The sequence below is a fragment of the Bos grunniens genome, chromosome 6 (genome assembly GCF_055505025.1).
Source record: "Bos grunniens cultivar Pamir isolate PY7600 chromosome 6, Bosgru_T2T1.0, whole genome shotgun sequence".
NCBI lineage: Eukaryota > Metazoa > Chordata > Mammalia > Artiodactyla > Bovidae > Bos > Bos grunniens.
The window spans coordinates 8,621,381-8,640,717 of NC_141170.1; the positions used below are offsets into that span (position 1 = coordinate 8,621,381).

The window sequence follows — 19,337 nt, forward strand, 5'->3', positions numbered from 1 at the left end:
AGCTCTAATACTTTGGCCACCTGATGTGAAGAGCCAGCTCACTGGAAAATATCCTGATGCTGGGAAAGATTGAAGGAGAAGGGGGTGACAGAGAATGAGATGGTTGGATGGCATCATTGATTCAATGAAAATGAATTTGAACACACTCCAGAGATAGTGAAGAGCAGAGAAGCCTGGTCTGCTGCAATCCATGGTGTCGTAAAGAGTCGGACATGGCTTAGTGACTGAACAACTATATATGTGTGTGTGTGTATATATATATATATATAACTCAATCACTTTACAGTACATATGAAACTAACAGAGCATTGCAAATTAACTGTCAGTTCAGTTCAGTCGCTCAGTCATGTCCGACTTTTTGCGACCCCATGAACTGCAGCACACCAGGCATCCCTGTCCATCACCAGCTCTTAGAGCTTGCTCAAATTCATGTCCATTGAATTGGTGATGCAATCCAACCATCTCATCCTCTGTCATCACCAAAGACCAAAAAGCCTTCCACCTATCACAGCTGACTGGCATTGGAGTGGCTGTATCTCAACCCTATTTCATATCAATAGGATATTTTATGGCAGCTATGGCATTCTCGTGACTTGTCTGGTTCTAGCCTGCCACACCAGCTCTGACATCTACCACTCCTGTCTTGCCCTTAATGTTTAGCAAAGGCCAGATTGCTTGTAGTTTTGACATGTGTAGAGTTGTTTATGCTCTCAGGTCCTGGTTCTTCTTGATTTGACTATAATCTGCTTAGACCTTCCCAAGTGGCACGAGTAGCAAAGAATCCTCCTGCCAGTGCAGGAGACATAAGAGATGCAAGTTTGATTCTTGGGTCTGGAAGATCCCCTGGAGGAGGAAATGGCAACCTACTCCAATATTCTTGCCAGGAGAATCCCAGGGACAGAGGAGCCTGGTATGCAACATTCCATGGAGTCACAAAAGAGTTGGACATGACTGAGGGACTAAACAAAAAAGACATAATCTTCTCATGATGCTCCAAGTTCCAACTGTGATTTGAAAGACTCAGACTTTCAAATCACAGTTCTAAGTCTCAGCCTGTGCATGCCCATGGTATCTGCTCCTACAACTTTCTATGCATTCTTTCATTGTTTGCCTTCTGCATATACATAAATAAAATGCATTTCTGTGAGTGTATCTGTTCCTGCACTGCTTAAAATTGCTAAACAAATTTTTATCTAACTTGAGATCTTTATGAAATGGTCTATAAAAGTACAGACTATTCTGCAAACACAAAATTCACTCAGGCGGGCCTTGGCTGCAGTCTCAAGACAGTCATCTTTCAGAGTAACTGAAGCTAAGATACAGGAAAGACAAACTGCTGACTGAGGAAGGCAGGCCATGTGAATGGCATGTCTGTCTAGTCAGGGCTGGAATAAAATGATGGTAGCTTCCAATACGAATCCCACACTAAAACTCACAAGGATAGACATTCCAAACTGCAATTGACATTTGAAATTGGGCTTCTTTTTACAGGTATAACTTTTTTTAAAAAATCTACATATTTGGCTGCACCAGCACTCGGCTGTGGCATACGGATCTGCAGGAGCTTTTTAGTTGCAGCATGTGGGACCTCTTTAAATTGCAGCATGTGGTATCTTTAGTTACAGAGTGCGAACTCTTAGTCATAGTATCTGGGATATAGTTCCCCAGCCAGAGATTGAACCCTGGCCCCCTGAATTGGGAGCTCAGAGTCTTAGCCCCTGGATCACCAGAGAAGTCCCACACAGCTATAACTTTTAACCATAGTTATAAATGTTCTTGATCAGCACCCAGTAGACTAACTATTCCTATTCAATTTGTCTGACTACTCCCTTTTCTTTCCTAAGTGAATTGGTCAAGTCAGAGTCCTTGTATGTCGTGTTCATCATTATATTTCACTACTTAGCTGGAGAGGAAGCAATGACTGGCATGTGATTCATTTCTCTCTCAGTTATCAGAGAACATTCTAGGGGAAAAAAAAAGGCAGGTACCCCAATCTAACCTCTGACAAACATGCTGATAACTGAACTTCCTGACAAATAAAATTGTATTTCCCAGAAGAGGGTAATTATTTTTGAGAAGTCCTTATCAGGATGTTTCTGGTTTAGAATCGTGTGTGGCAAACAAACCTAGAATCTATGGATTTAATGATTTTGGTGGCTCAGTAGGTGAAGAATTTCCCTGCAAATCAGGCGACCTGGATTCAATCCCTGGGTTGGAAAGATCACCAGGGAAGGAAATGGCAACCCACTCCATTGTTCTTGCCTGGAGAATTCCACTGTCAGAGGAGTCTGGCAGGCTATAGACCATGGGGTCACAAAAATCGGACACAACTGAGTGACTAACATTTTCACTTTCAATGATTTCACAGGGCACCTACCTAAGTTGTACAGTTGTCTGGAGTATAAAATGTTTCTTAACCCAAACACTCTCCTCTGTGAATAAAATGAAGTGAAGTCGCTCAGTCGTGTCCACCTCTTTGCAACTCCATGGACTATAGCCTACCAGGCTCCTCCAACCATGGGGTTTTCCAGACAAGAATACTGGAGTGGGTTGCCATTCCTTCTCCAGGGGATCTTCCAGACCCAGGGATCACATCTGGGTCTCCCGCATTATGCTGCTGCTAAGGCGCTTCAGTCGTGTCCGACTCTGTGCAACCCCATAGGTGGCAGCCCACCAGGCTCCATCCTCCCTGGGATTCTCCAGGCAAGAACACTGGAATGGGTTGCCATTTCCTTCTCCAATGCATGAAAAGTGAAAAGTGAAAGTGAAGCCGCTCAGTTGTGTTCACTCCATGCGACCCCATAGACAGCAGCCTACCAGGTTCCTCTGTCCATGGGATTTTCCAGGCAAGAGTACTGGAGTAGGGCGCCATTGCCTTCTCCGCTCCTGCATTATAGGCAGATGCTTTACTGTCTGAGCCACCAGGGAAGCCCTCTGTGAATAGTAACCTGCAAATCTCACTGAAAGACTTTACCTATCATGACTGGCCACCTGGATGCAGGCAGGAAAGACCTGGGGAGTCATTCGGAATGTCCCAGACCTCTCCCTATTCAGCCTGTGTCACTTAATTGCTTTTATCACTGGAATTATTAGTAAATCTTGGTAGTGGGTAAGATCTTTGAGTCATGTAAGTCAGATTGGACAATCCAGTGTTAAGCTCTATGTAAGCACACTAGTATAGTGAACTGCCTTAACAAATATTGGTTAAACCAGATACCCCTTATTATAAGTTAGTTCTCATTGCTACAATTATCACAAATGAAGTTGAAAGAATCTTTCAAAGATACCATCCAGTGGGGTTCTAGCTTGATGACAGCTTGTATGAGATTGCACTTTAAAGGCCTCCGATTTTAACATTCTATAGTAGAATGATCCATCTTTGAAAACTTGAGTCTCCTGCTCTCAGTCTCCTCCCAGTTAAATAGCAAGCAAACTGCAACAGCATAAAATTCAACTTATATGCCTTCTACTGCTACAGAGGGACTTGAGAGACAGAGCCAAGAATTAGTCTTATCAAAGTCATTAAAAATTCTTGAGAGAATTTTGACATATTGCTTCTATGATCTTCATAAGCACCTTGTGAAATGATAAGAAGAAAAGATACTAGTCTCTCTAATTAAGACAGAGAGAGGAAAAGTGATCTTTCCAAACTTACCCAGCTAATACTTACGAGAGGTGGCCCTAAAATGCAAGTCTTTGTCCTCCAGAGCCAATGTGTTTTCCTTACATGGAATGCCTATTTCATTCTTCCTAACTTCAGGCAGAGTAGTAGTCCCTAACCTCTCTGAGTCTCAATTCTCTCTTCTACGAAATAGTGGTGATAACAAGCTCTCCCTCACATACCAGATTGTGAATGTTTTATGATAGCAACTATGTGTTCAGTAATCTGATAATATTCAGAGTACCTATGAAGACCGTGATAATGATTCAATGTCTCCACCAAATTTTGTAATATCATATTCCTTTCACTTCCATTATCACTCATTTATACTAACCATCCTGCAAGATGAACAGAGCTGTTGCTGTTCAGTTGTGTCCAACTCTTTGCAACCTCACAGGCTGCAGCGCCCCAGGCTCCCCTGTCCTCTATTGCCTCCCACAGTTTGCTCAAATTCATGTTCATTGAGGTGGTGATGTTATCTAACCATCTCATCCTCTGCTGCCCTCTTTTCCTTTGGTCTTCAATTTCTCCCATCATCAGGGTCTTTTCCAATGAGCCGACTCTTCACATCAGGTGACCAAAGCATTGGAGCTTCAGCATCTCATGCATTGGCAAGCAGGTTCTTTACCACTGTGCCACCTGGGAAGCCGAAAATGAAAGTGTTAGTTGGTCAGTCACGTCCAACTCTTTGTGACCCAGTGGACTGTAGCCTGCCATGCTCCTCTGTCCATGGAATTCTCCAGGCAAGAATATTGGAGTGGATCCTCTTTCCCTTCTCCCAGGGATCTTCCTGACCCAGGTATTAAACTCAGGTCTCTTACATTGCAGGCAGATTCCTTACTGTCTGAGCCACCAGGGAAGCCCATGAACAGCATAGATATTTTCTTTTTCTTTTAGGAAAGGAAACCATGGCTTAAGAGGGTAAATGAATTGCAGAACTGAGACTAAAACCTCTTCCTGTGTGATGCTAAAACTCTATGCTAGATGCTAAAATGATTTTATAAAATATCTAGAATTTTTACTTTCTGTCCTCTTGAGAAACTTATGGCATGATGAACATGTAGCACTATTCAAATGTGATATTTATGTTATCTAGAAAGTGTAGCTCATCTTGGAAATAAGATATGTGGCTCTGGTTTCAAATAGTGTTCAGAGATCAAAGGTAAAGGGAGTTTCATTGTTCATTGAACATGTGAAGAATCCAGTCTTCAGTTGGAAAGCCAGTAGAACTATGACCTCCACTGGATTTCAAGTATATAGAGATGGTGAACTAGTCACATGGTGGATGTTCTCTAAATCCTTAGTTCTGTGAATAATTAGGGCTCCCCCAGTGGCTCAGGGTAAAGAATCCTCCTGCAATGCAGGAATCACAGGAGACAAAAGTTCAATCCCTGGGTCAGGAAGATCCCCTGGAAGAGGGCATGGCAACCCACTCCAGTATTCTTGTCTGGAGAATATCCAAGGACAGAGGAACCTAGAGGGCTGCATTCCGTAGCGTCACAAAGAGTCGGACACAACTGAATCAATTTAGCACATGTACAAGCAGAAAAATTAGCTTTTATAAATAGAGAGGTAATAAAATGATTTTGAATAATTCCCAGATTAGTGCATTGGCAGATAAAAATTTCCCAAGAAATTTGCTTAACCAGTGTTTCACTGATTTTTTCAGTAGAGATTAGATTACCTGTAAGATTTCCTACAAAAAGAATTCCAGCTGTCAACTGAAATCTATTTTTCTCTTTCCTCATGCAGGACTTAACTGCATTTTCCAGGCTCTCTTGCAATTTAGTCATGTGACTGAGTCTGAGCCAATATGATGTGAGTGTAAGTGATCTAGGCCAAAGAAACTTCCAGACTCTTCTCTATTCTTCTCCTTTACGTGGTCAGAGACCAAGAAGGTCATTGAGATAGCATTGGAAGCTGTATACTGAAGATGGTAGAATGTCCACCAACCTGAGTCCCTGAAAGACTGCATGGAGCAGGAATTGTCTCTCTACCACCAACCACCTCTGCTGACCTGGGATATCCCTGTTCAGTTCTTAGGTGAGAAGTAATCAAGCTTTCATTGTGTTGAGTTGCTACATTTGTATCTACTTACTTATTTATTGGCCATGCCTCATATCATGCAGGATCTTAAGTTCCCTGACCAAGGATCAAACCTATGCCCCCTGCATTGGAAGCATGGAGTCTTAACCAGTGGGCCACCAGGGAAGTCCTTGAGCTGCTACATTTTTAGCTTCTTTCTTGCAGCAATTTTGCCCACATAAACCATTTCCAAGTCATAATGCACTGTGCAACTGCAAAGTATTTTTTTCAGTATTATTATTCTAAGCTCAGCTCTCTACCAGCTTAATTTTTATGACATACGCCAACCTGTTCATTTTAATAATATGTTCTCCATAATAAAAATATCTGCATTGCCACTCTACAATTTCTCTTAAACTATAACTGTTATCATGACAATTCTAAATCAAGAAAATTCAGTGGTTCCTAACACCAATTATCCAAGCTTGGATGATCTGATGAAAGAAACAAACTAGTCACACCCTATGAGAGAAGCAATTTATGGACTAGATAGTTCTCATTTACAACCCATGAAACAAACCCAAAGAACCAAGCAATAGGGTGTGATTTAAAAGTTCCAAGGAGGCCCTTCTCTTTTAGCCTTGTGGAGAAAGGAACACAACTTAAAAAAAAAAAATTAATGGCAATTTGGGTTGCCAATGCTATGTATGATAAGGGTTTCTAGCCTCTCCTACTTGATTCATCCGAATATCGCTTTCAATTATGCTTTGTATGCTGTGTGTGCTCAGTCGTGTCCTACTCTTTGCAACCCTTTGGACTGTAGCCCACCAGGCTCCTGTGTTCATGGAATTTTCCAGGCAAGAATACTGGAGTGGGTTGCCATTTCCTGCTCCAAGAAATCTTCCCAACCCTGGAGATGGAACCAGGATCTCCTGTGGCTCCTGCCTTGCAGGCAGATTCTTTACCTGCTCAGCCAGCCATGGAGGCACTGCTTTATTCTTTAGTTCCCAAACTCAAGAATTCATAACGACTCTAGCTCTTTACCCTGGCTTTCAAGACTCTGGAATCTGCTCCTACTTGGCCTTCAACCTCATTTCCCACCAGACAGAGACCTTTCCACGGAGTGGACTCCCCAGGCTTGACCAACAGTAGGTCAAGTGACCACACTTTCTCTCCTAGGAAAGGGCAAGTGATGACTACAAGTGTCCTTGAGTTCCTACTGCCCTGTGATTGCAGGAGACAGAAAGAGAGTTCCCTTACAGTAATTCTCAGTATCATTTCAAAAATACAATATAAGATTTAATCTTCTGTGGCCTCTAGCAGAGTCCTCCTGAGCTCTAAACCATCAAACCATCTCCATGCCCCACAGATAACGGAGCTCCTTTACCACCCATGACTCTCTGATCTGGCCCCAAATGACTTACAGGATTCTCCTGTACAAACTACATCCCCTCCTGCCTGATTCTGCTGTCGTTCTCGATGTGGTCTCACCCTACTGAGTTCTATGTTCCTAACTCCAATCTCTTTCTGAATGCAGTTGAATCCCCCCTCCAGCTTTGCCACCGCAGTCACCCCAGAAAATGCTCCTTCCCAATGCCAGTCCTCTCGGCTTTTACAAATTTTGCCCATCACCCTGTCCCATATCTGTGAGAGGACCCCACAATTCAAACCAGAACATGTAGCAGGAGCTCAGCAAATGTCTGTTGAGTTGAGATGTGTGGTAAGTCACTTCAGTCATGTCTGACTCTGAGATCCTATGGTCTGTAGCCCACCAGGCTCCTCTGTCCATGGGATCCTCCAGGCAAGAATACTGGAGTGGGTTGCCATGCCCTCCCCCAGGGGATCTTCCTGACCCAGGGATAGAACTCGCATCTCTTATGTCTCCTGCATCAGCAGGAGAGTTCTTTACCATTTTTGCCGCCTGGGAAGCCTGTGTATCTCTCTTTGTACTCCTTTTATATAAATTCCTGATAATAATAATGTAATCATTTATTAACCGAGTCCACCCTCAGATTTTCCAACTCATTGGTCTGGGTGGAGCCTGAGAATTAATATTTCTAACAAGTTCCCAGAAGGTGAGGCTGATAGTGGGAGGACCACATTTGAGAACCACTGCCCTCTGCATCCCCCAGCCCTACACCAAGTGTCCCAAGCATACTGACAAGGTAATCTCCCTTACTTGTCAAGAAGGACAATGGTGTGGGCTGGATTTCCATCCGGCTCAGCCATCGCAGGAACATCACAGACAAAGAAACAAAAGCCTTGAGTCAGGAGACTCCTGTTTGTCCCCTGTCAAGCTACTGATGGGTTCCTGTGAGGGTGTGGGAGCCAAGCTGAGAAGCCCTGGTGAGTGCTGAGCGCAAAGGTGGACGAGCATTGCAGGTGAAATTACAGCAGCTACCAAACAGACAGGCGGCATGAGTCACGGCAGCGGTACCTGGGAAGCAATATTACGACAGAACGGATCCCAAGGCCACTGACAGCTAGCTCTGAGGCAGGCCCTCTTATCCACAGGAACAAAGTACACGCTGTGCTCTAGGTAAACCTCCAGGGAACGCTTTAGCCCAGATCCCTGACAGGCTAATAGGAGATTTTCCTTTTCATGGCAAGGGAGCCGTTCTCTCCTGATGTCTTTCTGAGTATGTCTGTGGCTGATAACAGACTCATTTCCCTCGGAAAATGTCCTTTCCTTCTCTCCCTCTCTTTTTCAAAATTCTGGATTTCCTTAAAGGAATGAAAGGGGCAGAGAGAGAATGAAGGAATAAACAGCAATTTTTCATGATGTTCCTTTATCCATCTCATGCTGATGGGTCCAGACTATGAACGTCAAGGCTAGGGGACAGCCTCTCACCTGCCTTATTCACTTCCCTGGTGAAGTAGGCACCTGTACAGTGAGAGGGTAACAGGCAGGAAGGCCAGGGGTCTCCAAACGGAGGAAATAGCCTGCAAGTGTCAGACATTTTTATCTCTCTTAAGTGGCAGGAGGAAACAAACTAGTGATATTTTTTCCTTCTCTATACAAATTTAAAAAGTTTCTCTTAAAATACTGTATTGCCATAATGACACCTGGTTTCGCCTGAAATTAACTATTCTCAAACCTAGAGACAACCAGTGCCTTCTCCTTATGGAAATGTCTGTCTTAAGCTATGCTAATGTGCTATGCATTTACCCCAGACTCTGTCTTCAAGTTGGTTCTGCCTCTTGGCCCAGAACCTACTTGACAAACCAGTATGTTATACTCAGATATTGTTCCCCTAATCTATGTAAATGAAACTATTTGTATGGTGGTCTGCCCTTCTTCAAGATTCAAGTTAATCATTTTATGGCCCAGGATAAACCATTTGGTGCCAAGATTATCCCAAAATGCATCTTATGGGTGAGGAGCCTGGCGCCATTCTGAATTTTAAGACATTCCTTTCTTTCATGAACAGACTGCTAGTGACTGCTAGTGAGAAGGAAATGGCAACCTGCTGCTGCTAAGTCGCATCAGTTGTGTCTGACTCTGTGCGACCCCATAGATGGCAGCCCACCAGGCTCCCCCATCCCTGGGATTCTCCAGGCAAGAACACTGGAGTGGGTTGCCATTTCCTTCTCCAATACATGAAAATGAAAAGTGAAAGTGAAGTCACTCAGTCGTGTCCAACTCTTCGCGACCCCATGGACTGTAGCCCACCGGGCTCCCCCATCCATGGGATTTTCCAGGCAAGAGTACTGGAGTGGGGTGCCGTTGCCTTCTCCAGTAGAAGCAGCAGTGACTATATAACACCCAGCTGAAGACTAGCAGGGGGGTACTCTTCTGCCCTCTTCTGATGCCTATGTCAGAAGCTTTCTCTATCTCCTTTATACTTTAATAAAACTTTATTACACAAAAGCTCTGAGCGATCAAGCCTCGTCTCTGGCCCCGGATTGAATTCTTCTCCTCCGGGGGCCAAAAATCCCGGTGTCTTTGCGTGATTCAACAACAACCTTTCAATAGCCTCATCCGCATCCCTTGTGGGTACCAAGCTGCCATCATCACGTGGTCAAGCCCTCCCTCCTCTTGATCATCTGATTATCCAGAAGCAGGAGCCAGAGGGGCTGCTGCTGGAAGCCACAGGTCACCTGATAGCTGTGGCTGCCCCTGGAATCTTGTGGGAAAGGGGGAAGGGGCAGGGCTGTTCACCCAGGCTGCTTCTCCTCCATTTATGGCCTCCAGGGTATCCCACCACCTCCCTTGCCTCAAACTGTCTGGGCCTCTCAGATATGCAAGTGACTCATTTTCCATCCATCAGAGATGAGACTTAAATAAATAAAAAGGTACTTCGTGGGGCGGCTGGGCCTAATGATAAGCAATTATAGGAAGCCAAATGAAGGCAGTGCTTTGTGCGGGGCCTGTGAAATTGGTTAAGCAAAAAGAATAATGGCCCGTTTCGGTGATTCATCCCTTTGCTCATTTCAGAGGGAGCATTATCTCAGTTAAGTGATGCAATTAATATGAAAATGAGGGAATCATTGTTTAAGGAGATGAGAGGGAAGCGGAGAGGGGCCGGATGCCACAGTGGAAGAATAAGGGCCACTGAGATGGAGATTTGCATAGGTCAGTAGCAACGTGACGCCTCCAGCACAGATTCATAGCTTAGTGCACATTGTAATACGTTGCCACTAAATTCTCATTATGGTGACCTGTGTCCAACACAATTCAATTTTTCAGAATCTTAATGATAAAAAGTTAATTACACTAAGGTGAAAACCTTTTGTACTGGGCCTTAAAATAAAACATAGAAAGGGCATTGTGAGTACCTCAGGACACTGCCAGGGAAGGTTGAGGGGGGGTGTTAAATTACTGTTTTATTAACCATAACATGATTTGCAGATTGATTTTTGTGTGTGTGTGTGTGAGCTTTGCAGATCTTTTGTAATGAAGTCAAGAGTGATAAATAAGGTGTTTGCCTCCTCTTCACTTTTCGTTTTTGCTTCCCTGCTTCTCTGATGGTGTCTTTCCACTCAGTAGCTGGCAGACAGTATTCCAAGGGCTAGTTAACATCTTTGGATGTAGAAAAGGAAGAGGACAGGGACTGAAGTGGAGCGTGTGTTGGAGAGCTCAGAGGGTCATGAGTCATGGTGACAGGTGAGGGCTGTCACCAGCTCACTCTGTGCTTTGGGCATGGCGTGTCATACCCAAAGGGCTCCAAGCAGAGATGGGGAGAAGAGCATGACCTGGTTTTTACAGCACAGAATCACCTGTAGCTGCTGCCTCTTTTCTGCTCTGTGTTGCCGACTTTAAAAAATGTACAACATGAGAGTTTCGAGTTGGGTTTTATTTGGGCTCAAATGAGGACTATAGCCCAGGAGAGCACATTTCAGATAGCTCTGAGAAACAGCTCCAAAGAGGTAGGGAGAAGGTCAGTATATATGTGACTTCAGTGAACAGGGAGTTCACTCAATCAAGCACATATTTTTGCAGAAGGTTTCTGCTAGTCACAGGGAGCAGGGGTCACCATGAAGGACTTTATTGCTTTTCTAGATGTGAGGAGATGTAAGAATTGGGCTCGTAAAATCAGCTCTTGAAAATATCTAAGACCTGTTCTGCCGGATTTTCCAGAGCACAGAGTACCTCATTTCTGATCTCCATTCTGAGCTCCTTTCAGGGGGTGTTGAAGGTCAGCAACTGCAGCAGTTCATAATTTAATCCTTGTAGAGGTAGATGGGAAATGCTCTTGGCAAGTGCCCATTAGTAGTTGACAATGCCCTTGACCCAATTATCTAAACTCTCAGGGTTTCAGCATCCTCTTGGGAGAAAAAGATCATGTTACCTTTCTTGAGGGAATTGCTATGAGGATTTGGGATCAAGAATATACCCTGGACCCAAGGCATTATGCTATGGGGAAGAGAGAAACCTCAGGAGCAAGGTTCTCCCTACCTGAGGCCGCTGCTGTGTGGAGATCCGAGGGTGGGGAGGGAACCCCCATCACCATGACTGGCCAGGAGGCAAAAACTTCAACGGAAGACTTAGGGGGGGTAAGAAGTGTTAAGTAGTTAGAATAGAAAAAAGGAGTCCAGAATGGTGGAGACTGAAAGACAAAGAAGGGAAAAGCTCCCAAAAATAGAACAAACAAAGGTCCGAGGACCAGAGTGAGAACCTCAGGAAAACAAACAGCCCTCCTGGCTAACCCAAATTACATAGGGCAGGCTCAGGGGGAGGAGAAAAAAGCATATAAAAAGAGGAGCCAAAATTGGGCCATGGACTTCTCTTCTCTGCATCTTTTGGGTCAGTCTGCCCTCACACCTCGAGGATGTATTTTATTTTCTAAATAAAACTGAGCTGTAACACAGAGCCGCAACACTGGTCCATCCAAGGAAATTACATGGGGCTGTAACACTGGTCCGTCCGTTGCTTCAGATTTTTGTTGCGATGAGACAGAACCAAGGAAATTACAAATTCCTTTGACAGAAGGAAGGAAACTCAAAGTCATGTCAGGATAGCAGTGACATTCACTTCAAAGGGAAAATGACGACACATCTCAAGAAACTCAAAGAATCATTCTACCAAAGACAGGACATTCCCATGAATTCACTCAGGCTTCTCTTTGAGGGTCAGAGAATTGCTGATAATCACGCTCCGAAAGGACTGGGAATCAAGGAAGGTATGATTGAAGTTTATCAGGAGCACACAGGGGGTCATTCAACCGTTTAGATATTCTTTTTGTTTTCTTTCTTTTCCCTTAATTCTCTTTTATTTTTTAAAATAGTTCTTTTGTAATGTGGTGTTCAAAACAGAATTGAAAACTGGCACCCCATCTCTAAAACATCTGGTCATTTGAATTCTAGTGCCTATGATTCATTATTGTTTATTTACATTGTGCTGTTTTTTGATGATCATACCTCAGCCTGCTTCATATCACGCTCTCCTTTTTAAAAATTATATGAGTATAAAATAGATAAGTAATGAGAAAATACGATATAGCACAAGGAACCCTACTTAATGCATTTTGGTGACCTGAATGGGAAGAAAGTCCACAAAGAATGAAATACATGTATATGTATGGCTGATTCACCTTACTGTGCAGCCTAAACTACACAACATTGAAAAGCAACTATTTGTTGTTATTCAGTTTCTAAGTCATGTCTGACTGTTTGAGACCCCAAGGACTGCAGCATATCAGGCTTTCCTGTCCTACACTATCTTCCAGAATTGGCTCAAACTCATGTCTATTGAGTCAGCGATGCCATCCAACCATCTCATCCTCTGTTGCCCCCTTCTCCTCCTGCCCTCAATCTTTCTGAGCATCAGGTCTTTTTCAATGAGTCAGCCCTTTGCATCAGGTGGGTAAAGTATTGGAGCTTCAGTTTCAGCATCAGTCTTTCTAATGAATATTAAGGATTGATTTCCTTTAGGATTGACTTGTTTGACCTCCATACTGTCCAAGGGACTCTCAACAGTCTTCTCCAGCAACACCCAGATGGAAAGCATCAATTCTTCAGTGTTCAACCCTCCTTATGGTCCAATCTTCACAAGTGTACATGACTACTGGAAAAACTATAGCAACTATACTCCAATAAAAATTAATTTAAAAAAAATTAAAATTACATATGTCCACAGAGAGACTGGCTGCCTTCTCCAGGCCTGTGAATTTGTAGGCTTGTGATAAATGAGATCAACTAATGCGAGGATTCATAAATGACTTTCCAATTGGCCCTGAAGTTCTAGCATGTGATTGCTTCATTCCTGGACTATGACTTTCAGTGGGAGAGAGAAGGTTTTCAGAGAACTCAACTGTGGGGAAATGACCTTTCCTTAACTTGAAGCTACTTTTAAAATCTGAGGGTCTGGACTGAAAAAAGGGGAATATCAGATTGAAATCAAGGTGACAGAGGTGATGGGAACAATGACTAACTCCAAAGGTGGCTTCTCTGAAGAGAAAGCATATTAAGATGAAAAAAAATCTTGTCAGAAGATCCCAGAAAAGTTCTACTTTGCATTGGCAGTTAAAGTTACTCATGCAGGAGGGACTTCCCCGGATGTCCAGTGGTTAATGCTCTGCACTTCTGCTGCAGGGGCTCAGGTTCTACCTCTGGTCAGGGAAGTAGGATGCCACATGCCCTGTGGCATGGCCAAAAAACAAAAAAGTTATCCATGCAAACATGTATACAACAGAACACTGTTCCTTTTTATTTGTACTTTCTGGCCTGGGATGTAGGTTTTAAATGGACCTTGTCTGCACCAACCTCATTAAAATAAACAAAATATTTGTGGGGAAAAAAACCATTAAAAAATAATATACCCTGTTTCACAAAATCAAGGACGTAGAGAATAGACTGGTGGTTGCCAAGAGATGGAGAGTGGGAGAGGGTAGGAGTGGGAATTTGGGTGCTGTGCTATGCTTAGTCACTCAGTTGTGTCGGATTCTTTGTGACCCCATGAACTGTAGCCCACCTGGTTCCTCTGTGCATGGGGATTCTCAGGCAAGGATACTGGAGTGGGTTGCCATGCCCTTCTCCAGGGGATCTTCCCAATCCAGGGATCAAACCCAGGTCTCCCACATTGCAGGCAGATTCTTTACTGTCTGAGCCATGAGGGAAGCCCAAGAATACTGGAGAAGGTAGTCTATCCCTTCTCCAGGGGATCTTCCTGACCCAGGAATAGAACCAGGGTCTCTTGCATTGTAGGCAGATTCTTTACCAGCTGAGCTACTAGGGAAGCCCCCAGGGAATTTGGGGTTCACAGATGCAAACTGGTATACATAGAATGGATAGACAGTAAGGTTCTACTGCATAGAACAAGGAACTATATTCAAAATCCTGTGATAGACCATAATGGAAAAGAATATGAAAAAGGATGTATCAGTTCAGTTCAGTCACTCAGTCGTGTCCAACTCTGTGACCCCATGGACTGCAGCACACCAGGCTTCCCTGTCCATCACCAACTCCCAGAGCCTACTCAAACTCATGTCATTAGCGTCTGTGATGCCATCCAACCATCTCATTTTCTGTCATCCCCTTCCACCTTTAATCTTTCCCAGCACCAGGGTCTTTTCCAATGAGTCAGTTCTTCACATCAGGTGGCCAAAGTATTGGAGTTTCACCTTCAATATAAGTCCTTCCAGTGAATATTCAAGACTGATTTCCTTTAGGATGGACTGGTTGGATCTCCCTGCAGTCCAAAGGACTCTCAAGAGTCTTCTCCAACACCACAGTTCAAAAGCATCAATTCTTTGGTACTCAGCTTTCTTTATAGTCCAACTCTCACATCCATACATGACTATTGGAAAAACCATAGCTTTGACTAGGAGGACCTTTCTTGGTAATGTCTCTGCTTTTTAAAATGCTATCTAGGTTGGTCATTGCTTTTCTTCCAAGGAGCAAGCGTCTTTTAATTTCATGGCTACAGTCACCATCTGCAGTGATTTTGGAGCCCCCAAAATAAAATCTCTCACTGTTTCTACTGTTTCCCCAGCTATTTGCCAGTGGTGGGACCATATACCATGATCTTAGTTTTCTGAATGTTGAGCTTTAAGCCAACTTTTTCACTCTCCTCTTTCACTTTCATCAAGAGGCTCTTTAGTTCTTCTTCACTTTCTGCCATAAGTGTGGTGTCATCTGCATATCTGAGGTTATTGATATTTCTCTCAGCAGTCTTGATTCCAGCTTGTGCTTCATCCAGCCCAGGATTTTGTATGATGTACTCTGCATATAAGTTAAATAAGCAGGGTGGCAGTATACAGCCTTGACGTACTCCTTTCCCGATTTGGAACCAGTCTGTTGTTCCATGTCCAGTTCTAACTGTTGCTTCCTGACCTGCATACAGATTTCTCAAGAGGCAGGTCAGGTGGTCTGGTATTCCCATCTCTAAAGAATGTATTTATATGTATATATACACACACACATATATAATTATGACTCGTTAATAGCTGAGTCACTTTGCTGTATAACAGTAATTAATACAACATTGTAATTCAACTATACTTTAATAAAAATTAATTAAAAACAAGAATATACCATGTTTCATGCCAGGTAGGAGGAAGGGAAGCACTGTTACCATCATCATCACCCTCACTGTGGTCAGAGCCTACAGCTCCCACACTACAAGAATGCAATACACATAAACTCCCCTCACCCTAGGCAAAATGCTCAAAGACTGTGAGCTACAATTCCCACAAATACAAACATTATGTAGCAATACCTTCTTTCTATTTCTTCATGAGTATTTCTAACATAATAATTAATCAAATTTTGGTGGTGGTTCAAGCACTAGAATAGCAGGAGTGGTAATACACTGATGCCAATACTAATAATAAAAAATTGTGATTCTTAAACTTTCCACTGAACTTTTTATGCTGTAAATGATCATTCATGGTCAATCATACTATGTACATAAAAGCAAGGGATATATTCTTTCTTCAATAGTAAAAAAAATTCAATTTACAACTTAGGTATCTTTGATGAGTGTGCAAGCACTCATAGATAACTACCCTGGTGAATTGCTTAATCTACCTTTGAGGGAAAATATCTAATGTTATGAAGCAACACGGTCTTGGTTGAGGATGAAGGAGGTGTGTTCATCAAGTAAGCAGTTTGCTGGCATTTTGAGGATGAAAAAGAGATATGCAAACATGACAGGCAGTGAAAAATCAAGAAAACACAGGAAAAAAAAAAAAGGATGAGTTTACAGAAAATAAAAGTCAAATTTTCAATAAGACAAGTCGGAGCATCCTCTGGCCCCCATCAGGAAGCCACTTATATTTTTCCTGCTGGGACACAATAGTCGTGAATTCATTTGTAAGCCTCAGGGATTCATGAGTAAGGAAACTATTCAAAAATACTAATCCCAGTCTCATGAATGAATTTAACATATCATCAGTCAACTTGACTCATTTTACGAATCCAAACATTCCTAAAGATTCATGACACTTTACATCAGTGTTTCCCAAGCATAGTTTAGCATACAATCACCTGGACAGTCTGGTAAAGCACATATTCCCAGACAGAAAACTCTGGAATAAGAGCCCAGGAATCAGTATTTTCAACAAGCAATCCAGATCATGTTTATGTAGCCAGACAAAAAGACAAGCATAGAATACAAGCAATTTGTGGAACCACTGTTTGGTAGAGCCCCAAATAGTCCATTTCACTACAAGTCCAAAACTAAACGTATCTCCTTGCTTACTGACTCTCTGGGATATTTGCTTGTCCGATTAACAAATTTATTCATTAAATAAGTATTTACTGAAATTCCCTTGTGGTCCAGTGGTTAAGAATGTGCTTGCTAACACAGGGGACACGGGTTCAATCCCTGTTCCAAGAAGATTCCACATGCTTTGGAGCAACTAAGCCTGTGCACTGCAATTACAGAGCCTGAGCTCTAGAGCCTGTCCTCCTCAACAGGAAGAAGTATTAGTCACTCAGTCATGTTCAACTCTTTGTGACCCCATGGCCTGTAGACTACCATGCTCCTCTGTCCATGGACTTCTCCAGGCAAGGATACTGGAGTGAGTAGCCATTCCCTTCTGCAGGAGACCTTCCGGACCCAGGGACTGAACCCAGGTCTTCTGCGTTGCTGGCAGATTCTTTACCATCTGAGCCACCAGGAGAGAAGCCACAGCAGTAAGAAGCTTGCAAGCTGCAACTAGAGAGTAGTCCCTGCTTGCTTCAGCTAGAGAAAGCCCACGCGTGACAACAAAGCCCCAGGGCACCCAAAGTCAAGAAATTAATTTAAAATAATAAGTTAAATATGTCAAATTGGTGATCATTTTCTTAAAAAGTGTCTACTGAGTATCTGCCATGGTATGAGTGCACAATGAGTCAATTCCTGACCTTCCTTCAAAGAATTCAAAGTGCAGAGGATTTCAGGCCTGGGTGCTATGAACTGTAACACAGAGTAGAGTAGAACAAGCCCTGTAGGGAAGTATTGATACAATAGAGAAAAAAGGGGACATTAATTTTGACTGGGGTGATCAGAGACCACTCCATATAAGAGGTGGCATTTGAACTGACCCTCAAAGAATGAGTAGGATTTAAATTACAGACAAAATAAAGAAGTGTTCCATGCTAAAGGAACAGTATAAGCAACAGCACAATGTAAGAAGGTAGAAGGCGTATTTGGCTAATCATGGGTAGTTTAATATTGCTAGAATATCTAGGGACATCATGTGGGACCAGATTAGCAGTGGCCTTGCAGAGATGTTGGACCTTTGTTGGTAGGCTGTGGGGAGATATTAAAGGTTTGTAAGGATGAAACCAAACATGATTTGGGCCCCGTTACGGGAAGATGACTCTACTGCAGCATAAACCAAAGAAGCAAGAGACTGGAAGTGAAGACATCAATGTACTGGCTGCTATAATGGTCCACAGGAGAAAGAACAAGTTCTCAAAACAGGACAGTAGGCCTGGATGCGGAAAGCAGGGGTTACAACAACCATAACCAAGATTTGCCACTTACTCCATATACGTCTGTGGGCAAAGCAGCTATCCTCTCTGGGTCTCAGTTTCCCTCCCTTTGAAAGGAGATTAATAATTACCTGCTAGGTCTCCATCCCAGAATTATGATGGGATATGTAACCACAGCAGAGAAGGCGATGGCACCCCACTCCAGTACTCTTGCCTGGAAAATCCCATGGACGGAGGAGCCTGGTAGGCTGCAGTCCATGGGGTCGCTAAGAGTAGGACACGACTGAGTGACTTCACTTTCACTTTTTACTTTCATGCATTGGAGAAGGAAATGGCAACCTACTCCAGTGTTCTTGCCTGGAGAATCCCAGGGATGGGGGAGCCTGGTGGGCTGCCGCCTATGGGGTCGCACAGAGTCGGACACAACTGAAGTGACTTAGCAGCAGCAGCATGTAATCACAGAAATCCCATAAAGTGCTTTACAAGGATAAAGAGTTATTACCATTAATGATGATGATAAAGTACCTACTGAAGGGCAGGCAGTCGGGGACAACTACGGGATCAGCAGCACTAGAGCAGGGCTGATTTTGCCCTTTACTAAACCACTGTCACCTTTAAACCGTCTGGAGCTCTTATTAAGTCCTCTAACACACAACCCAGACAAATCCTAAACCAACCATCCTGGCTCTGTCTTACTCATTTTAGACTTTAGCCTTTTATAACACTCATGCCTCTTAGCTCACATGTTTTCCCAGTGGGTACATACATTCCAAGAGCTAGGCTTATTTAGAAAAACCTACATCTTATTGGAAGCTTAATGTCTGTAGGCAAATGAGAGAATGATACAGATTTCCTTATTAAGCAAATGGGCTGTCTTTCCTGACAGCAGAAAAGGAGGTAATACAAAATGTAGGTCCTTGGGGATAAGACTTAGGCTGTTACGCTGAACGTGTATTTTATTATTTCTGGCAGACAAGGGTGTATGTAGGAGGTGACACTGTTCGGCCTTTTAAATGATGTGTTTGGCTTCAGCGTGAGACCCTGAGGAGCCTTAAGCAGAAGTCTCCGTGGAGTTTTCCACTCGCCTTCCATTCATCTTTTTCTCCCTCATCTGGCCCAAGGTCCCTACCAAACCTCTCCCCTAGGGTGCAATGCAGATTATTCACTGCATAGAAATATTATAAAAAAAAATAATATATCTCAGGTTCCAAATGCTCCAAACCATGATTTTTGGTCCCCAAACCTCCTCCTCCTCCTTGGTGACCTCTCCACAAAGCCCGTTGAAACC

General features: G+C 43.3%; 1 pseudogene; it reads left to right on the forward strand.

Annotated features, from left to right (window-relative positions):
- The first annotated feature begins 11,638 nt into the window (after positions 1 to 11,638).
- Positions 11,639 to 12,359, forward strand: LOC147370259 (small ubiquitin-related modifier 1-like; annotated as a pseudogene).
- Positions 12,360 to 19,337: the final 6,978 nt, after the last annotated feature.